The sequence below is a fragment of the Microcaecilia unicolor genome, chromosome 1 (assembly GCF_901765095.1).
Source record: "Microcaecilia unicolor chromosome 1, aMicUni1.1, whole genome shotgun sequence".
NCBI lineage: Eukaryota > Metazoa > Chordata > Amphibia > Gymnophiona > Siphonopidae > Microcaecilia > Microcaecilia unicolor.
In genome coordinates, this window is record NC_044031.1 from 14,435,041 (window position 1) to 14,454,960 (window position 19,920).

The window sequence follows — 19,920 nt, forward strand, 5'->3', positions numbered from 1 at the left end:
TATTTTGTTTGATTTCTATTGATAACCTTAAGAGTGGCACTAACACAGCTACCACACTCCTCTACTTAGGGACAAGTCAAAATGCTAGGTGTATTCTGTAAATTCCAACACACGCAGCCAAAAAGGAAGTACAGTCAGGGGCAGAGTGTGGGCATGCCGGGTCTATTACATAGTAACATGGTAACATAGTAGATGACGGCAGAAAAAGACCTGCACGGTCCATCCAGTCTGCTGAGGTGGAAGGAGGTGTTTCAGAGAGCTCTGCAGACTTCCAGTGGGAGGAGAGTGAGGCCTAACTCCCTCCCCAAGGATGTGGAGGGCCTCTGGGGAGCGTTCCCCAGGACAGGCCCAGGCCATGGGGCCTCTTGGGCTCAGGGACCAGAGGGTCAGGAAAAGCAGTCCCCTCCCTTGCAGTGCCGCAGGGAGGAGGGAAAGGAGCCCTGTGGATAGAAGAGGGCCAGACTCCAAGGGAGGAAGCCGGACTGGTACCCCCCTCGCGGCCGCACGACGTCCAGCAGGTGAGGGGGGGAGAGAGCTGGCGGAGGCCCTAGAGAAGAGCTGGTCTGAGAAGGAAAGAGTGGTAATGGAGATCTGTCAAGAGGCCCTGCCGGAGGTGGAGGAGGAAAGCAGTGAGGATAGTGACGATCTAGAGGAGGAAGAGCTTGTGGACTACTGCCAGGATCCAGAGGACCCGGCCAGTGGCATAATTAAAATGGTGAAGAGAATTAAAAGTACGGAAAAGGAGGTGGTGGACCTGGGGAAGCGAGTCAAAATGGCAAAAGCCCTGAGCAGGCTGGCCCCAGCAGAGCATCGCAAGACCTATTTGAAAGAGGAAACCAGGTTGCTTAGGCTTCTCCAGAAAAAAGAACAGCTGCTGAGGGCCCTGAGGAAAGGCCCTGGAAATCCTCTGAGAGAACTCTATATCAACAGAGACAGGATGGCCTCGGGGGGGACAGGCCCCATCAGCCTCGGTACAGTGGAAGCAACAAACAGAGCAGGAAGGAATCAGCCCAGGCTTTGGACCCCAGAACATTGAAGCACCAGGGGAGCTGCCAGGAACTAGCACCCAAAATACATTGAAATTCATGCAATACCTTGCTAGTCAGTCTGGGCCTCTGCAGGCAGCTTCTGGAGTAAGCAGGACTGAAGGTGGGTCTGTGAAAGCCTCATTGAGAGCACCTGAGTCAGTGTGGGAGAGCAGAACAGGAAAAAAACTTTACCACCAAGACTTTTCACATTGTTGAACCAGAGGCTGCAATTTTAGGAGAGAAACCTTTTTCCACAGAAGTGGTGGTGGAAGTTGAAACAGAGAACTTACCTGGAGAAGAGGAGGTTGTCCTGTTCCCATTGCCTGTAGTAGGAGCAGAGGGCAAGGAAAAAATGCCTGGGAGGCCTCAGCCACAAAGCTCTGAGGAGCAGGATGTTCCAGCCAATCAGCCTGCAGCAGGGCTAAGGACTGAAAGTGGAGATGTTCCAGCAGGGAGCTGCCTCTTAAAGGAGAATGCAGGAAGAAAGGCAGGTGAAGAGGAGTGGTTTTCAATAGAGAAAGCACAGGAGGACACACAGTGTTCCCCACAAAAAGGTTCAGAATGGCAAGGCACTGCACTGCCGGGTGGCGGGATGCCACGCCCGCCCAGCACATTGGAGCAGGAGGCGCCAGTCAATCGGGCTGGAGGAGCAGGGACGGCTGCAGAGGAGCTGCAGTGGCAGGTAGGGGAGAATGCTACAGCGCAGGAGAATTCCCCACGTTTGGGAGAGCGAGCAGTGCAGCAGGACGCCAGAGGGGAGACCAGTTCCCAGGAAAACAGCGGACCCGCACAGGGAAAGCTGGCGCAGCACGTTGCAAGGAGGGACCCAGCACAGAGAGCAGGTTCCGGGGGGAAGGAGGGGGGAGGAGCGGGAGGTGTTTGCCTTGCAGTGTGCGACAGAAGGAAACTTGACTGGTACCTTTGACTTTGAAGTTGGCCAGGCTGCGGGGGTGCGAGCCAGGAGGGAGTGTTTGGGGCGGGGGGGGGGAGGGTGGGCTGGGGGGGGGGGGGAGGGGGTCAGGGGCATTGGGAGGGGAACAAGTATTTAGGGGAACCTGCTCTCACTGTCTCTAGCGAACGTGTTGAAGGGGACAATGGCAGGTTTTTTGCTGCAGGGGAAATGGTACAGAAGGACACTGTGAAGGCAGGGGATGTGCAAAGTCTGCTGATAGAAGGGAGAGAAGGGAGGGAGGCTGAGAGGGGAGGCAAGAGAGAGAGGGGGGGTACGGCGCAGCAGGAGCAGGGGGGTCTCAGTGCAGGAGATGGAGGAGGGGGACGGTGGGGGGGGTGCTCCATCCTTTGCGGCGGGTAGTAGGTGGGAGGGGCGGGCGCAGGGGGAATGGGGGGGCAGGAAGCATTGGGAAGGATGGGGGGGGAGGGTGGGGGGGGCCAGGTTTCCAAAAGGAGGAATGTGATTCAGTTAAGGTGGGTGGGGGAGGGGGGGATGCCAAGTAGGGATGAGGCCCTGAAGTTGGTCCTGGGTTTAGGATTTCTCCCAGAGGACCTCTATGCCTGTATCCACCCGGTGAATATCCCAGAGTATGATGTTAGTTTTCTGACCCAGCGAGGCATGGAGGTCTTCTGGGAGAAATACGAGGGGGTAAGGGGGAAAGGGGATTGGAGAAACTTTAGGGCCGTACCGATCAGCAGACCTGACCTGGTGCAGGTAACCCTGCTGGTCCGAAATGAATCCATTTCAGGGGCGGACCTGGCCTTCTGGCTACAGCGGTACGCAGAATTGCGTACCCCCTTGTCCAAACTCCCTGACCCCAGTAGGGTGTGGGCGGGAGGATGGTGTGCGCAGGTTAGGCTGAAGCAGGCAGGACACGTGACCCAGCACATTCCCTCCGCGGCGTTCATTGGCAGGGATCGGATCCTCTGCTTTTACAAGGGGCAGCCGCGGCAATGTCACAAGTGCGGGTCATTCAGACATTTTAGTATGTCGTGCCCAGTACGGCAGTGTGGGAAGTGCGGGTCTAAGGAGCATCCTACGGAGTCTTGTGCATCTATCTGGTGTAATTTGTGTGGGGTCTGGGGCATGCATTCAGAGCTTGCCCTTGGGCCTCCATAACGGGGAGAGGAGGACATGGGAGGGGGCGGTCCAGTTCAGAGGGAGAGGGGGGGAGTGAATGTAGGGCGAGATCAGGTTCCCGGGGTGGGGGGGAAAGGAGCTGCGGAGGGACAGGGAGTGGGAGGTGGGGAAGGGTTTGGGGAAGGGCGGAAGCGGCAGGACGGGCAGATGAGGGTTGGACGCGGGTGTCAAAAAAACAACGGAAGGTGACGGGGGTACGGGAGGAAGGGGGAGGTGGAGGCAGGAATGGGATAGAAGTAGAGAACAGATTTAGGGGATTGGAAGATGAGGGAGGGGGTGACGAACTGGCAGGAGAGGAAGGAGAGGATGGGATGAGCCGGCAGGATGGGTTGGAAAGCATGGCAGACGCTGGAAAGGGAACAGCGGTAAAAGGAAGAAGAAGAAGAGGGAGAAGGTTTTGAGGGACGAAGAGGAGGAAATGGTAGTGGAGGAGGTCGGGGAGGTGGGGGGCAGATTGGGGGGGGCTGAAGGGAGGGTGGGGGAGAAAAGGGGGGGGAGGACAGGAGGCAGGGATGAAGGCAAGAGAGGAGGGGGAGGATGGGCGGGAGGCAGGATTGATGGAGGGGGTCGAAGAAGGGGCAGAAGGGGCGGGAGAGGAGGCAGGGGTGGGAGGGTCAGTGGACGACTCCCAAGGAGGGAGGGAGGTGGGCGAAGAAAAGAGGAAGAAGGGGAGGAAGAAAGTAAGGAAAGGGGGGGGGCTTTTTGAGCTAGGGGTCCGGGACTGGGCGGACGAGGAAGGGGAGGGTGAAGGGGAAGGGATCCCTGGAGGTAGTATGGAGCAGAGGGAAGGTAGCCAGGATGGGCGGGGGGTATGGAACGGCACAATGATGGCTGGACTGCTGTTAACATTCGCCACACTTAATGTGGCTAGTGTCGCCTCCCAGAGGGCGAGATGCTTGGCGTTCGATGGCCTCTCTGCCGTGGCGGCGGACTGTTTTCTTCTGCAGGAGACCAGGCTGCGAACGCTGGAGGAGGTTCGGCGGGCAAAGCAGGCCTGGAGATGGGGGCCCTCTATTTGGGGTCTGGCAGGGGAACGGTATGGGGGGATAGGCATCCTCTTCAAAACATGTAAAGTAGGGATCCAGAGGGTGGTGGAGCTGGGAATTGGGAGGTGTCTGGTGTTAGATGTGAGATTGCGGGGGGTGGCTTTGCGGGTGATTAACATCTACGGGCCGCAAAGCAAACGGGGAAGGGCAGCACTGTTTGGGAAAATTCGGCCGTACCTTTACACCTCACGGCAGCTAGTTTGGGGGGGGGATTTCAACACAGTCCTGAGGAAGGAGGATAGGGGGGGGAGGGCGGCGCAAGTAGGTTACGATGGGGTACGGCTAGCAGGGATCATGAAGGGAGCGGGATTGGTGGACGCGCACATAGAGTTTGGTGGTGGGACGCAGGGTTTCACTTTTGCCCGGGGCACTTGTAGAAGTAGAATCGACCGGTTTTTAGTTCGGGGAGGGGCGTGTGGGAAGGCACCAAGGGTGGTAGAGGTTGATTTCTCAGACCACAAGATGGTGCTGGTCGAGCTGGGGGGAGGGGGGATTCACGGATTGGGGAAAGGATTGTGGCGTTTAAATCAGAAATGGTTGAGGGAGGGGGTGTTGTACCAGGAGTATCTGGAGTTTCTGGCAGACCAGGTATCCATTCAGGGTGTCTTCCCTTCCCTAGGGGACTGGTGGGAAGTTTTGAAACACCGCACCAGGGGGTTCTTTCTCCGTCAGGCGAGGAGGCAGGGGAGGGAGGTCACCCGGCTAGGAACTGCTCTGAGGAAGCGAAGGGACAATTTGATTTCCAGGGGAGGGAAGAGGGAGGACATTGAGGCCTTGCAGCAGGAGGTGGAACGGGTACAATACAATCGGTACTCTTCCCTCGTCTATGAGCGGGACTTCGGGAAGCTGCTCAGCCCGAATCCTTATGACTGCTGTAAGGAAAGAAGGGAGAGGAGGGTGGTAGAGGGGTTAAGGGATGAGGGGGGGACGCTCCAGCAGTCTAGGGAAGGTATCTTGCAGGTGGTGGGGACCCACTTTGGGCGGGTCTTTTTGGACCAACGGTTGGGGGAGGAGGCCATGGCGAGGTACATTGAGGAAACCCCAGGGGTGGGTAAGGGGGGGCCTCATCTTCGGGCCTTGCTGCGGCCGTGGACGCTGCGGGAGGTACAGGAGGCCATTGGGGCCTTGCGGCGCAGGACGGCGCCGGGGCCAGACGGACTCCCGGCAGAGTTCTACCAGCGGTTTAGGGATCAGTTGGCGCCAGTCTTGTTGGCAATCTGGGAGGCGGCACGAACAGGGGGATCCTTGCCTGAGTCGATGGGGGCATCAGCTTTGGTCCTCCTTAGCAAAGGCAAGGACCCCCAGGATGTGGCAAATTGGCGGCCGATTGCACTTCTGAACACCGACCGGAAGATCTTCGCTCACATGCTCCTTGCCCGCATGAGGAAGATCTCCGGGGAAGTGCTGGCAGCCCCGCAGGGGTGTGGGGTCCCGGGAAGGGGGGTGCTAGAGGCAGTGGCCTGGGTGAGGGAGGGCCTGGAACGTAGTCGGGTGGGAGAGGGCAGGCTGGTCGTGGCCTTGGACCAGGACAAGGCTTTCGACCGAGTGCAGTGGGGTTTTTTATGGAAGGTCCTAGACCACTATGGATTCCCGGGGGAATGGATCGCGCAACTTCAGTTATTGTATGCGGGGGCGCGATTCTTTCCCCTGGTGAATGGATGGAGGGGGGCGGAGGTGGGGATCTCGGCGGGGGTGCGGCAGGGGTGCCCGTTGAGCCCCCTGCTGTACGCTTTCGCCATTGATCCCCTGGTGAGGAGGCTGGAAGGGGGGGGGGGAGGACGGGCTCAGAGGAGTGGAGGTAGGCAAAGGGAATGTGTTGCGAGTCATCGCCTATGCGGACGATATCACCGTCTGGGTGGCGGATCGCAGGGAGGGAAGGAGGCTGCAGGAGACCCTTGCAGCATACTCCCAGGCTTCGGGGTCTCGGGTAAACCTGGGCAAGAGCACCAGCTTGTGGGTGGGGCCAGAGGGACGGCGGTTTAATTTAGGTGGAGGGTTCCCGGATGGGATAGAGAAAATGAGGGTTTTGGGAGTGTATTTTGGGGGAGGGGATTACGGGCGGGAAAATTGGGAACAAAGGATAGCGGAGGCGAGGGAGAAGGTGGACCGCTGGAAGGGGTGGCGGATGCCCATGGAGGACCGGGTCCGGTTGCTGAAGAGCCAGGTGGTCCCCATGTTCCTGTTCCTGAGCTACATCTGTCTCCTGCCGGAACGCTGTTTCACGGCAATTTACAGCGTGTTCTTTCAACTCCTGTGGGGGAACAGGATGAACCCAGTTCGACGTAATTTCACTTACCGGTCGCGGGAGGAAGGGGGGGTGGGAATGGTAAACCCAGTCTTGCTATTCTCCTCCCTCTTCATCCAGTTTAACCTGGGGCGGGCGGGGGGTCTGAATGCCCCAGGATGGGTACACAGTGTTGTCCAGTGGTGGGAGGGATTTTGGGGTCCTTGGTTGGGGGGAGGTAGGGTGGGACGGTTGCGGAAAGGGTTCCCGGAGGGGGTAGGCTACTATAAATCTTTGGTAAAGCTGGTTCGGCTGTGGGACATTACATGGGAGGAAGTTAGGGCAGGGCAGAGGGAGATCTGGGTGGAGCGGGTTCGCTCCCAACGCTTCTCCTCTCCCCTGGCTCTTAGGGATGCTCCGGAGCCCGTGCTGAGGCAGGGCCTGCGTTTTATTTCATCCAAACGCATCCCACACAAGTACAGGGACATTGCTTGGCTGTCCCTACATGGCAGGTTGTATGTTAGGGCAAACCTTCGGTGTAGGAACCAGCAGGACCGAGACTGCCCGAGGGGGGAGTGTGCTGGCCGGCTGGAGACCATGGACCACTTCCTGAAGGAGTGTCCATTCTCTGTAGCGGTTTGCCGGAGAGTGGCTGCCTTGCTGGCCATCCCCAGCTTCACGTCCTACACCTATGCGGACTGGGTGTATGGGAGGCAGGGGGAGACGGGGCGGCTAGAGCCAGGTACCGCCTTTCTAATCTCAGTTATCATCAGATACTGCCTATGGATGGCTCGCTGCGGGGTGTCCCTGGGCCAGGAGTGCAGGTCTGCTGAGCAGGTCTCCTGGGACGTTGTCCGAGCTGTCCAGGAAGTGGCCCGATGGGAACGGGTGGAGGTGGGGGTAAAGACCTTTGGGGTTTGGTGGAAGCATGTACGCTTGAAGTTGAGTTGAATGTTTGGGGGGGGGTTGAGGGGGGACGGTTTTTTTGTGTAAAATTTGCATTTTTGTATAAAAGTATAGAGGGGCTGGCTTTATAACTGCACAGTGTAATGTATTGAAATTTGATTTTCCGCTTTCATTTAATAAAGGAATTCTCCAGTCTGCCCAACAAGACAAACTCACATGTGTATACCTTACCTTGATTTGTACCTGTCTTTTTCAGGGCACAGACCGTATAAGTCTGCCCAGCAGGATTCCCCGCCTCCCAACCTGCCTCCCATTACCGGCTCTGGCACAGACCATATAAGTCTGCCCTCCACTCAGGGGCGTACCCAGACAGCAGATTTTGGGTGGGCCTAGTCAAGAAATGGGTGGGCACCAAGTTTTCTCTTCCCCCCCCCCCCCCCCAACAATGCGATGAGGCCAGTATCAAAAGCTTAGGAAGCTTAGACTTATGAAGTGGAAAGCAGTGTTTTCAGCACCATCAGGGGGAGGTCTTCAGCTGGCGAAGCTTGGGATCCCCACTAGCTAGCACTAAATATGTGCTGCTGTTGGGTGGGCCTGAGCCCTAAGTGGATGGGCCCCGGCCCACCCAGGCCCACCTGTGGCTACGTCACTGCCTCCACTATCCTCGCCTCCCAACCACCAACCCCTCTTCCCCCCACCTGCTCCACCACCCAATTTCGGCTAAGCTTCTGAGGATCCATTCCTTCTGCACAGGATTCCTTTATGTATATCCCACGCATGTTTGAATTCCGTTACCATTTTCATCTCCACCACCTCCCGCGGGAGGGCATTCCAAGCATCCACCACCCTCTCTGTGAAAAAATACTTCCTGACATCTTTACTGAGTCTGCCCCCCTTCAATCTCATTTCATGTCCTCTCGTTCTACTGCCTTCCCATCTCTGGAAAAGATTTGTTTGCAGATTAATACCTTTCAAATATTTGAACGTCTGTATCATATCACCCCTGTTCCTCCTTTCCTCCAGGGTATACATGTTCAGGTCAGCAAGTCTCTCTTCATACGTCTTGGAATGCAAATGCCATACCATACTCGTAGCTTTTCTTTGCACCACTTCCATTTTTTTAACATCCTTCGCAAGGTACGGCCTCCAAAACTGAACACAATACTCCAGGTGGGGCCTCACCAACGACTTGTACAGGGGCATCAACACCTCCTTTCTTCTGCTGATCACATCTCTCTCTATACAGCCTAGCAACCTTCTCGCTACGGCCACCGCCTTGTCGCACTGTTTCGTCGCCTTCAGATCCTCGGATACTATCACTCCAAGATCCCTCTCCCCCTCAGTACCTATCAGACTCTCACCGCCTAACACATAAGTCTCTCTTGGGTTTCTACTCCCGAAGTGCATCACTTTGCATTTCTTCGCATTGAATTTTAATTGCCAAACCTTAGACCATTCTTCTAGCTTCCTCAGATCCTTTTTCATGCTTTCCACTCCTTCCCGGGTGTCCACTCTGTTGGAAATCTTAGTATCATCCGTAAATAGGCAAACTTTACCTTCTAACCCTTCGGCAATGTCACTCACAAATATATTGAACAGAATCGGCCCCAGCACCAATCCCTGAGGCACTCCACTACTCACCTTTCCCTCCTTCGAGCAAACTCCATTTACCACCACCCTCTGTTGTCTGTCCGTCAACCAGTTCCTAATCCAGTTCACCACTTCGGGACCTATCTTCAGCCCATCAAGTTTATTTAAGAGCCTCCTGTGGGAAACCGTGTCAAAAGCTTTGCTAAAATCTAAGTAGATTACGTCTATAGCATGTCGATGATTCAATTCTCCAGTTACCCAATCAAAGAATTCAATGAGATTCGTTTGGCACGATTTCCCTCTGGTAAAACCATGTTGTCTCGGATCTTGCAACTTATTGGCTTCCAGGAAATTCACTATCTTTTCCTTCAGCATCGCTTCCATTACTTTTCCAATAACTGAAGTGAGGCTTACCGGCCTGTAGTTTCCAGCTTCTTCCCTATCACCGCTTTTGTGAAGAGGGACCACATCCGCCGTTCTCCAATCCCTCGGAACCTCTCCCGTCTCCAAGGATTTATTAAACAAATCTTTAAGAGGACCCGCCAGAACCTCTCTGAGCTCCCTCAATATTCTGGGGTGGATCACGTCCAGTCCCATGGCTTTGTCCACCTTTAGCTTTCCAAGTTGTTGATACACACTCTCTTCCGTGAACGGTGCTCTATCCACTTCATTCTCATTTGTACTTTTTCCAGTCCATCGCGGTCCTTCTCCAGGATTTTCTTCTGTGAAAACAGAACAAAAGTATCTATTTAGCAAATTGGCTTTTTCTTCATCATTATCTACATAGCGTTTCGCTGTATCTTTTAGTCTCACAATTCCCTTTTTAGTCATTCTCATTTCACTAATATACCTGAAGAAATTTTTGTCGCCCCTCCTTACTTTTCTAGCCATTTGTTCTTCCGCTTGCGCCTTCGCCAATTTCAGTTTCATCCGGTATTCCTCCCCGTGTTCCTCTTCTTGAGATTTTCTATATTTCTGGAACGCCAACTCTTTAGCCTTTATTTTCTCAGCCACTTGCTTGGAGAACCATATCGGTTTCCTTTTTCTCTTGCTTTTATTTACTCTCCTTACATAAAGGTCTGTGGCCCTATTTATTACTTCTTTCAGCCTGGACCACTGTCCTTCCACTTCTTGTACGTCCTCCCAGCCCATCAGCTCCTTCCTCAGGTATTCCCCCATTTTACTAAAGTGAGCACGCTTGAAATCCATGTACGTGCATGGTTACAGAATTTGTGCCAATGCGCATAGATTAAGGCGCACACATTTATGCCGGCTTTTCACTGGCGTAAATGGATGTACCTAAATTTAGGTGCGTCCACCCACCCAGGCATATTTTATATACTGCATCTGAATTAGCTTAGGTGTTTCTATCAGATGCACCTGGATTCTAGGTGCCATATATAGAATCGTGTCCGTTATCCCAAGCAAACTCAGGTTCAGTGTGGTTTACATTTGGAAATACAGTGAGACAGAATAATAGAATTCAGTAACATCATGGGAGCAAGTCTGAAACATTTAACAAAGTTGAGATTAGCATATATACCCAACTGGCCATTTAAAAGTCTGTCTAATGATGCCGCATGTTCAGAAATCATAGCCATAAGTATAGACAGTTATTCAAACATTATCACATGCACACACCAGAATAAGCATCCATACACATTTTGCAAAAGTAAACAACAATTTCTACAGCACAACACAGTTTATTCCAAATTGTTTAACCACCTTTAGGTTTTGCCTTAGGGTTTAACAAGCTAAGTGCATGTAAGGTCTGGATAAACAAATAAAAAGAACAATCAAAGTTTAAAGCAAATGCTCCAAATATGTAATACTTGGTAGCAATAATGAAACAGTGATGGAATATTCACATAGCAGGCAGCCAACAGATTTATTTCCCACTGAACATAATTAACTTTGTATGAACTTGGCAGCTAATAGTGTTGTATTTTGGTGGTGTCTGCCTAATAAAATCACACTTACAGTATCTATATACAACCAAAGAGGTGGGAGACAAAGATTTCCCCCTCCCCAAATGCCTTTAACAACCAGACTTGAAGAAGAAATACAACAGAATTGGAAAATGTTGGCACAACTCTAGACAGAAATTCTTCATGAAGGAAGCTACGTAACAAGTATTGTTCCACTTTTACCCATAATTTATGGGGGGCCTCCTGAACCATTCCACCGCTGATTTAGCTTGAGCAGCTCTATGATATAACTCCAACTTAGGAACCCCCAGTCCTCCCTTCGTTTTGCGGTCTTTATACAAAATTGTGGGATGAATTCTAGATTTACCTCCCTGCCATAATTAATTTGACTTTGACGCCTGGCTTGCCTTCTTCCATGATCCTTCCTCCCCCTCTCTCATCCTTGGTGACTTTAATATTCCTGCTAATGATCCTTCCAACTCTTATGTTTCAACATTTTTTATTGATGACAATAAACATTATAAACATGTTCATAAATTCAAACATTTCTTTAACCTAATAACAGGTCACTGTTGCATACATGCATCATAACTGCTTCATCAATATTTTCCATCATCATTTTCTCCCCCCCCCCCCCCTTTCCTACCCCCCCCCCCCCCCCGGGGTTGACATCTTTACAGTGATCGTTTTTAACTTCATAGCACCTAGTCTTTTTCAATATCTATTACAGGCTATACCCATTTACATCCTGAAATGCTAATCTTCCAGACCCCCCACTGGCTAAGGCGTTCCAAGTCTATTTAGTACCGCACTTCGTGCTTTATGGGATATGTTTTGCAAGTACTTACTCCATATTTTAATAAACTCCTTTCTTTTCTTTGAATTACCAAAGGCCGTCCTAGCCTCCCAAAGCATTAATTCATGCATCCTGTTTCTCCAGTACCAAAAGGAGGGTGGATCTTCCTGCATCCAGTGTTTAAGTATGCATTTTTTCCCCACTGCATATGCCTTGCATAAAAATAGCCCTATATAGCTGTTTGTTATCCCGTATGCATCCCTTTTGTTCAACAACACTCCTCTCCAGGAGGGGAGTAATCTTTGCCCTATGATCTGCTCGATATACTTCTGTATCGCTCTCCAGAATAGTTTTATTCGAGCACATTTCCAGAATGCATGCAAAAAGGTATTACTTTCTCTATTACATTTGAAGCATTGAGCTTCGCCTATCCACCCCGCTCTTGCAGCTTGGTTTTGTGTTATGTATCCCCTGTGTATTACCCTATATTGACTCTCCTGTAACTCTGCCCCACCTACTTGGTGTGGTATATCGTTTATCAGTTTTGCAAAATTTATTCCTTTCAATTCGTATCCCAGATCCTTACTCCATGCCTCTTTAAGTATCTCATAGGTACGGGGGGGACTCAGTGCTACTAAAGCTCTATGTAAACTTGATATTGATACCTGCCCGTGTGCATCTCCCTTTAAAAATTCACGAAGCCTACAACCAAGCCTCGCTCCTATTGCTTCTTGGTCCATACTGCCCCAGTAATGATGTAGTTGTCTGTATGAGTAATGATCCTGGTTTGCTAAAGACAATCTTTGCTGCAGATCCTGAAATCCATACAACCCTCCCTCCTCATTGACTAGGTGTTCGAGTAATGTAATCCCCGCCCTTGACCACCTGTCAAATATACCTTTCTCCATACCGGGTGGAAAGTCCCCATTTCCTTTGATTGGTAACTGATCACTAACATTGGGGTTTTGCTTCCATATCTGCATGAGCAATCGCCATATGCTTCTCATTGGCCTTAACAATATACTTTTTCGGAGGTTTAATGGTAAGTTTTTTGTTTTGGCCTGCAATATAAAATTCAAGTGCCAGGGCTCATATAGTGTTCTCTCCCAACTAGTCGGGGTATACTGGTTGGTATTGAGCAGCCAATCCCTAAGATGTCTCAACAGGCATGCTTGATTATATCTTTTTATACAGGGCAATCCCACTCCCCCCTGCGTCCAGCCATCATACAAATATTCAAAACGAACTTTTGATTTCTTCCCCCCCCAAAGGAACTTTCGGATTATTCTATTTAACTTTCTAATGTCTTTACCTAGGATATGCAATGGCAATACCTGCAATATGTAGAGCCACCTTGGGAATATAATCATTTTAAACATATTGATTCTTCCTATTAATGACAGAGGCAAATGATTCCATCTCTCTAAAGAGTTGCTGGTGTCTTGTAACAGCTTTTCTATGTTGATTTTATATAGATTAGTAGTATCCATAGTCAAGCGCACTCCCAAATATCTGAACGATTCCTCCGCCCATTTTAATGGTAATTGTCTTTGCCATTCTCTAACTTGGGCTCCCTCCCTCTGCATAGCTTCAGACTTCTCTAGATTTAGCTTAAAGCCTGAGAAGTCGCCGTACTCTGCCATACACTCGATGAGGGCTGGTAATGATTCCTCTGGCTGAATCACGTGTGCTAATAAGTCATCAGCAAATGCTGCTATTTTAAAAGTTTCCGTGCCCATCCTAACTCCCTGTACATCGGGTGTTTGTTGAATATTTCTAATCAATGGGTCTAAGGTTAATACAAATAGTAAAGGTGATAGTGGGCATCCCTGCCTTGTTCCCCGACAAATGGGGAAGGAAGGGGACAACACTCCATTCGCCCACACCTGGGCTTGTGGAAGGTAGTATAGTGCTCTAATTGCCTCCTGAAAGAACCCTGTTATTCCATACACATCTAATGTTCCGAACATAAAGTCCCATACTACTCTGTCGAATGCCTTTTCGGCATCGAAGCTGACCAGCACCGACGGCGTGGCCCGCTCTGCTACCGCCTCCAAAGTTACCAATATCTTTCTCACGTTTTTTGTAATATTTCGCCCCTGTACAAATCCCACCTGTGAATCTTCAATAATATCTGGCAGAATTCGCGATAAACGATTTGCCAAAACCTTGGCAAAGAGTTTAGCCTCATAATTAAGTAGCGAAATTGGCCTATAAGATTCTGGTTTCTGTGTGTCCCTTCCTGGTTTTGGGAGCACGATAATCTGAGCTGTTCTCAGGGAGATAGGCATTTGTTTTTCTTTCACTATGGCATTAAACATCAATGTGATGGGTACCACCACTTCATCCCTCACCATTTTATAGAATTCTCCTCTATACCCATCTGGTCCCGGGGCTTTCCCCAAAGGCCCCTGCTGTATTGCCCATGCTACTTCATCTTCCATTATGGGGGCATTTAACATTTCTTGGCTCTCTGTATCTATTCTCGGAAGATTTTGTCCCTCCAGATACATTGCACTATCCATCGGGGGTGGATCTGGGACATCGTACAGCTGCCTGTAGTAACCTTGCAAAATTTTGTTTATTTGGGCATCTTTATTTTCTAAAGTACCGTTGGCCGAATATAATGCGTTAATTTTTGGGGGTCCTTGCCTTGGTTTTGCTAACCTAGCCAACATCTTTCCCCCTCTGTTAGCATATTTGTATAATTTATATCTATAAGAGCCATAGTTGTGTTGGGCCTTTCTATGAAGTCTCTCATTGAGGGTCTGCTGCAGTTCCAGGAGTTGGGCTTTTAGTGTTACCGTATGTTGGCGTCCATACTCCCGTCTTACCCTTGTTATTTCCTTCTCTAGCCAAGTCTGTTCCTTCTCCCTTGCCTTTTTTTGATGGCTAGTATACGCGATTATCTCTCCCCTAAGCACAGCCTTTGCCGTGTCCCAATAAAGTATAGGAGTTGTTGTATGTGCCTGATTGGTGTCTTGGAACTGCTTATATTTTTTAATTATAAAATCTCGGAATCCCTGATCTTTGTATAACCAAATAGGGAACTTCCACTGGAACTGTCTAACCTCTCTCTCCATAGGCTCCCATACGGTCATTACCATTGCATGATCTGATATTTTAATGGGGCCTATTTCTGCACTACATATTTTAGTAAATATTGATCGAGATATAAATATGTAATCAATCCTTGACATGGTGGCATGCGCACGAGACAAGTGAGTATAGTCACGCTCTACGGGATGCAGTGTTCGCCACACATCCACCAGGTCCAGGACCTCACTTAGCACTTCCAGTCCTCTTGATTCCATCCCTACTCCTCTACTTCCCCCCTGTGATCTGTCCAGTGTGGGATCCACTACTGCATTGAAATCTCCCCCAACTAGTATGGGTGTTCCTTCAAAACTTGTTAGATGGCGTAAAAGTTGTTTGTAGAAAGCTTTGTTATACGTGTTAGGAGCATACACATTACACAGAACTACTGGTTGACGTTCTACAGTTAAATGTACTATTACAAATCTTCCCGCATCATCAGCTATTACTTTGTGTGTAGTTATTTGCACCCCTTTCTTGATTAGAATTATGACTCCCGCTTTTTTTGCTTGCGCTGGGGATTCATAATATGCGCCCACCCACCAACGGCATAGTTTCTCATGTTCCTTGGCATTTAAATGTGTTTCTTGAAGTAATGCTATTGACACCTTTTGCCTGTGAAGTGCCTGGAGTATCTTCTGCCTTTTTATCGGCGAAGAAATACCTCCCACATTCCATGTCACTACTTTAAGGGCCATTAAGTGATATCGTAAGTTGGCTGTATTACTACCTTGATTCTTTCTCTGATTGAGTGGGGAGGGCATCCCAGCCTATACCCCCCCCCCCCCTGTAGTTGATCCTGTTTCCACATGGGTGTTCACCTCGTGTGTCACCTACTGTATTGCCTGTATTCCCCTGTTCCTCTGTTACCATGAAGATTTTGTTCAACATTAACCCTCTCCCCCTCCCTCCTCCCCCCTCCCCCCTACTACCCATTTCCCCCATATTCTTATTGGCACCTATAGTGCTTTACTTCCGTGCTTCCGACCAGAGATCCCTCTAGGCCAATCCTTACTTGTGTGTTATTTAACCCCTCCCCCCTCAGTTTACCTTATTAACTTTACAAACAGTATCAACATCTTCAAAACTTTGTAACTCTGCATCAAATAGTCACTGGTTTCCTCACCACTTCTGCTCTTCCTCTTACTTTTGTACCAGTCTCTCTTTTCTTGTCACCGCACTACTCAAGTTTTGCTCGACGTTCCCGGCCTTTCTTCCTCCAGCCGGTCCGCGAACGCTTGAGCGGCTTCCACCGTGTCACAAAATCTGACTGATCCATTGTGCTGGATTCTCAATTTTGCTGGGTATAGTAGACTGAACCTTATCTGCATTTTATGTAGTCTCCCACATATTTGCGAATATTGCTTGCGCTGGAGGGACACTTTGGTAGAATAGTCCTGAAAACACAGTATCTTATGTCCGTCCACCTCCAGCTTCCCTCCTTTCCGTAGAGCTATTAACACATCCATCTTATGTTGATAGTGTAGCATTCGCAATATGACCACTCTTGGCCGTGTATTAGTCTCTCTTCTTGGACCCAACCGGTGTGCTCGTTCTATCTTAATTGGTCCCGCGGTACTTTGGTTAGTCAAAAGCTTGGTGAGCCATGGCTCCAAAAAGCCTCTCAGTTCCGCCTCTGGTATTGATTCTGGTATGCCTACCAGTCGAAGATTATTCCTTCGAGATCTATTCTCCAGGTCGTCCACTTTGTCTTCCAAGGTTGTCACCATTGCTTGTAAATGCTCGATGGATTTTGATGCCTCCTGCGTGGAGGTTTCCACCTCTCCCAGTCGCTGTTGAACCTCCTGGAACTCGTTGGTAAACGTGGTGATTCTTTGGTCCATTCCTTCAAGCTTGTCAATTATTTGCTGTAATTTATTGTTCATGGTTTCCTCCACCGCCATTTTTACCTCCGTGACAATTTCCGTGGCCCAGACAGAGCTCACTGTTGGTGACGGTGGGGAATTTTTGTCCGCCATCTTTGTACCCCCGTTCTTATTCTTCTCCGGCTCTCTTCTGGAGCTTCTGGTCGCCATACAGCAATGCACGGGGCAGCTACAGTCTATTCCACTGATTTAATACTGTTTTTGTTCCCGTTTCCCAGCTGCAGCGGGTTAACTCGGCTTGTTATTTGTGCTGGATACAGTTTTATTATTCTCGGTCTCTATGCTAAGTATTCCTCTATCTCTTTATTTTCAATTGGCACATGTTCATTTACAGGGATTGGTGCTGTGTTCCTTGCTCTTGTTTCCCCACGCTTCTCTTCCCATTATCTCTCCGCCATCTTCTCCTGATAGCACGTTACCTTATGCTCCTTTTTGCCTCACGCTCCTATCCGTCCTCCGCCGTGCTCTCATCCGGCTGCTCTTAGCTGCGATCCCAATTGCCCGCTCCCGAGCACATCAGCGACGTCGGCGAGACCTTTCTGTCTTTGATTCTCCAGGTCTCCCGCCCGTATCAAGCTAGGTGTTCCGCTCCCCGCGTCTCGCCGGCCGCCTCCGGCCCCTGCTCCACGTGGTTGCAGTCGGGTGCGCGATCGCCGTTTTTCGCCGCGCCGTCTTTGCCAAGCGGCTTCGCGGTTCCCAATTATGAACCTGGGACTCTCCTCCGCAATATCCCGACCATTTTCTCTTGTTCTGGGGGTTTGGGCTGTTTTAATCAGTAGGATCTCTGGTCGTTGCCTGCAGGAGCTCACCTTTCCGCGGCCATCTTGGCTCGCAGCTCCACCGGAAGTCCTGATCCTTCCAACTCTTATATTTCCAAGTTACTCGCTTTAACGTCCTCCTTTAATCTCCAACTATGCTCCACCCCCCCCCCCCCACTCATCAAAATGGTCACTGTCTTGATCTCATCTTCTCCTCCAACTGTTCACCCTCTAGTTTCCTTGCCTCTGATCTTCCCTCCTCTGATCACCATCTTATAACTTTCACACTTAAATCTCCTCCCTCCCAGTCCCGTCCTATCTTATCTAATTTATCTAGGAATCTTCACGATATTGACCCTTCATCTCTATCCTCCCATGTTTCAAACCTCCTCTCTACTGTGGCACCATCCACGTCTGTCAACGAGGCTGTTTCTTCTTACAACAATACTCTATCCTCTGCCTTAGACACTCTTGCACCTTTGATGACCCGCCCTGTAAGGCGTACAAAACCCCAACCTTGGCTGACTTCTAATATCCGCTACCTACGTTCCTGTACCCGCTCCGCCGAACGCCTCTGGTGGAAATCTCGGGCCCTTGCTGATTTCTTACGCTTTAAGTTCATGCTGACCTCCTTCCAATCTGCTCTTTTACGTGCCAAACAGGATTATTATATCCAACTGACCAACTCTCTTGGCTCTAATCCTCGACTTCTCTTCACCACATTGAACTCTCTCCTCAAGGTGCCCCCTCCCCCAACTCCCCCTTCATTATCTCCTCAGACCCTTGCTGAATTCTTTCACAACAAGGTTCAAAAGATAAACCTTGCTTTCTCTACCTCACTACCTCTCCCTCCACTAGTCCGTTCCCCTCTCTCTCCTTCCCCTCATTCCCTTTCCTCCTTTCCTGAAGTTACTATTGAGGAAACTACACTTCTCCTTTCTTCCTCAAAATGTACCACCTGTTCCTCTGATCCCATTCCCACCCACCTTCTTAATGCCATCTCTCCTGCTCTTATTCCTTTTATCTGTCACAATCTCAACCTCTCACTTTCCACTGCGACTGTCCCTGCTGCCTTTAAACATGCTGTGGTCACACCTCTCCTTAAGAAGCCTTCACTCGACCCTACTTGTCCCTCTAATTACCGACCCATCTCCCTCCTTCCTTTTCTCTCTAAATTACTTGAGCGTGCTGTTCACTGCCGCTGCCTTGATTTTCTCTCCTCACATGCTATTCTTGACCCACTACAATCTGGTTTTTGCCCTCTCCACTCAACCGAAACTGCGCTTACTAAAGTCTCCAATGACCTATTATGGCTAAATCCAGAGGTCAATATTCCATCCTCATTCTTCTTGATCTTTCCTCTGCTTTTGACACTGTCGATCACAGCATACTTCTCGATACCCTGTCCTCACTTGGTTTCCAGGGCTCTGTCCTTTCCTGGTTCTCTTCCTACCTCTCCCTCCGCACCTTAGTGTTCACTCTGGTGGATCCTCTTCTACTTCTATCCCTCTGCCTGTCGGCGTACCTCAGGGTTCTGTTCTTGGTCCCCTCCTCTTTTCTATCTACACTTCTTCCTTGGTCCATTAATCTCATCCCATGGCTTTTCCTACCATCTCTATGCTGATGACTCCCAAATCTACCTTTCTACCCCTGATATCTCACCTTGCATCCAAACCAAAGTTTCAGCGTGCTTGTCTGACATTGCTGTCTGGATGTCTCAATGCCACCTGAAATTAAATATGACCAAATCGAGCTTCTCATTTTCCCCCCCCAAACCCACCTCCCCCTCCCCCCCGTTTTCTATTTCTGTTGATGGCTCTCTCATTCTCCCTGTCTCCTCAGCTCGAAACCTTGGGGTCATCTTTGACTCTTCTCTCTCCTTCTCTGCTCATATCCAGCAGATTGCCAAGACCTGTCGTTTCGTTCTTTACAACATCCGTAAAATCTGCCCCTTTCTTTCCGAGCACTCTACCAAAACCCTCATCCACACCCTTGTCACCTCTCGTTTAGACTACTGCAATCTGCTTCTTGCTGGCCTCCCACTTAGTCACATCTCCCCTCTCCAGTCGGTTCAAAACTCTGCTGCCCGTCTCGTCTTCCGCCAGGGTCGCTTTACTCATACTACCCTTCTCCTCAAGACCCTTCACTGGCTCCCTATCCGTTTTCGAATCCTGTTAAAACTTCTTCTACTAACCTATAAATGTACTCATTCTGCTGTTCCCCAGTATCTCTCCACACTCATCCTTCCCTACACCCCTTCCCGTGCACTCCGCTCCATGGATAAATCCTTCTTATCTGTTCCCTTCTCCACTACTGCCAACTCCAGACTTTGCGCCTTCTGTCTCTCTGCACCCTATGCCTGGAATAAACTTCCTGAGCCCCTACGTCTTGCCCCATCCTTGGCCACCTTTAAATCTAGACTGAAAGCCCACCTCTTTAACATTGCTTTTGACTCGTAACCACTTGTAACCACTCGCCTCCACCTACCCTCCTCTCTTCCTTCCCGTTCACATTAATTGATTTGATTTGCTTACTTTATTTATTTTTTGTCTATTAGATTGTAAGCTCTT

At 50.0% G+C, this 19,920-nt stretch overlaps 1 pseudogene; it reads right to left on the minus strand.

The window, feature by feature from the left end:
* The window catches only part of LOC115473019, a 30,219-nt pseudogene extending 15,931 nt beyond the window's left edge, over positions 1-14,288 (minus strand).
* Positions 14,289-19,920: the final 5,632 nt, after the last annotated feature.